The sequence below is a fragment of the Electrophorus electricus genome, chromosome 23 (assembly GCF_041902795.1).
Source record: "Electrophorus electricus isolate QZ-2024a chromosome 23, ASM4190279v1, whole genome shotgun sequence".
NCBI lineage: Eukaryota > Metazoa > Chordata > Actinopteri > Gymnotiformes > Gymnotidae > Electrophorus > Electrophorus electricus.
Genome location: NC_137519.1, coordinates 14,897,501 through 14,900,000, shown reverse-complemented (window position 1 = coordinate 14,900,000; position 2,500 = coordinate 14,897,501). Strand labels below are relative to the sequence as shown.

At 52.6% G+C, this 2,500-nt stretch overlaps 1 protein-coding gene across 5 annotated transcripts in view; it reads right to left on the bottom strand.

Moving 5' to 3' along the window:
* phkb (phosphorylase kinase, beta) overlaps positions 1 to 2,500 on the bottom strand; it is a 70,334-nt gene that overhangs the window by 55,539 nt on the left and 12,295 nt on the right. The gene's annotated exons all lie outside the window — the stretch shown is intronic.

Here is a 2,500-nt window from a genome sequence, read left to right as displayed (position 1 = left end):
ACAAACCACCACCTCCACCCGCACTCACACTCACAAACCACCACCTCCACCCGCACTCACACACACACACAAACCACCACCTCCACCTGCACTCACACACACACACAAACCACCACTTCCACCTGCACTCACACACACACACAAACCACCACTTCCACCTGCACTCACACACACACAAACCACCACCTCCACCTGCACTCACACACACACAAACCACCACCTCCACCCGCACTCACACACACAAACCACCACCTCCACCCGCACTCACACACACACACAAACCACCACCTCCACCCGCACTCACACACACACACAAACCACCACTTCCACCTGCACTCACACACACACAAACCACCACCTCCACCTGCACTCACACACACACAAACCACCACCTCCACCTGCACTCACACACACACAAACCACCACCTCCACCCGCACTCACACACACAAACCACCACCTCCACCCGCACTCACACACACACACAAACCACCACCTCCACCCGCACTCACACACACACACAAACCACCACCTCCACCCGCACTCACACACAAACCACCACCTCCACCCGCACTCACACACACACACAAACCACCACCTCCACCTGCACTCACACACACACACAAACCACCACCTCCACCCGCACTCACACACACACAAACCACCACCTCCACCCGCACTCACACACACACAAACCACCACCTCCACCCGCACTCACACACACAAACCACCACCTCCACCCGCACTCACACACAAACCACCACCTCCACCCGCACTCACTCACAAACCACCACCTCCACCCGCACTCACACACACCCCACAAGAGCATGCATTCAGCCCAACGATTACGTGTGCGGCGCCTGTGTGTATTCAGGTCACCAAAGCACACAGCCCGAATACACACCGCCTAAACACACACAGTGCCGTGCCGGTGTGGACTACAACAGGCATCATAAAGGAACCCACGGTCATGTTAGATTACAGTGTGGACACACATCTTCTGTGTTTATAATTTCCATAATGTCCATAATGGTAAAATTATGGTAAACATTAAACTAGATTTTCCTGTTTTTTCTTACAACGCTCCGGTTGTAACACACAGCTGATTTAATGAATTTTAGAAAAAATAAATGGTCTGCCAAAACCTGGAAAACTACTGCAGGACAATCTCCAAGGCACCAGACAATAAGTCTGGCAACATAAGTTTATTTATACAACACCTTACAGTGCAGCCACTCAATGTGCTTTACAAATAAGAAAACGCAAAATAAATTGATGTAGGAGAACAGAAGCAAAAATATGAATAAAAATTAACAGAAATAAAAATGACAAATACAAACAGAAATAAGAACACATACAGACTCTCCTGAGACCTCAGAATGACTGTAGCGTTACCATTTCCAATCAATAACTTACAGCTACACTTTAAAAGGCTTCGCACACCATGTTCCTGCCACTGACCAGCTAAGAACACTCACCAAAACACTCAAAATGGCTTTATTTACTTCACTTAGGAAGATGTATTGAAAAGTTTGAGGACTAGAATTCCTTATTGCCAACAAAATGTAGGCCAACTCTATACCATATTTCTAAACTAAAAAAAAAACAAAAACTTTAAAAGTCAAAGAATTTTCTCAGAGACCTTAATACACTGGAACAGAGGACATGTGTGACGTCTGCAGAGGTTCACAGACTCGCTGCCACTACCACACGCCACTGAGATTCGCTGCCCACTACCACACGCCACTGAGATTCGCTGCCCACTACCACACGCCACTGAGACTCGCTGCCCACTACCACACGCCACTGAGACTCGGTGCCGCTACCACACGCCACTGAGACTCGGTGCCGCTACCACACACGCCACTGAGACTCGGTGCCACTACCACACGCCACTGAGACTCGGTGCCGCTACCACACGCCACTGAGACTCGGTGCCACTGCCACACGCCACTGAGACTCGGTGCCACTGCCACACGCCACTGAGACTCGGTGCCACTGCCACACGCCACTGAGACTCGCTGCCCACTACCACACGCCACTGAGACTCGCTGCCCACTACCACACGCCACTGAGACTCGGTGCCACTACCACACGCCACTGAGACTCGGTGCCGCTACCACACGCCACTGAGACTCGCTGCCCACTACCACACGCCACTGAGACTCGCTGCCCACTACCACACGCCACTGAGACTCGCTGCCCACTACCACACGCCACTGAGACTCGGTGCCGCTACCACACGCCACTGAGACTCGGTGCCGCTACCACACGCCACTGAGACTCGCTGCCGCTACCACACGCCACTGAGACTCGGTGCCGCTACCACACGCCACTGAGACTCGCTGCCCACTACCACATGCCACTGAGACTCGGTGCCGCTACCACACGCCACTGAGACTCGCTGCCCACTACCACATGCCACTGAGACTCGCTGCCCACTACCACATGCCACTGAGACTCGCTGCCCACTACCACACGCCACTGAGTCTCGGTGCCACT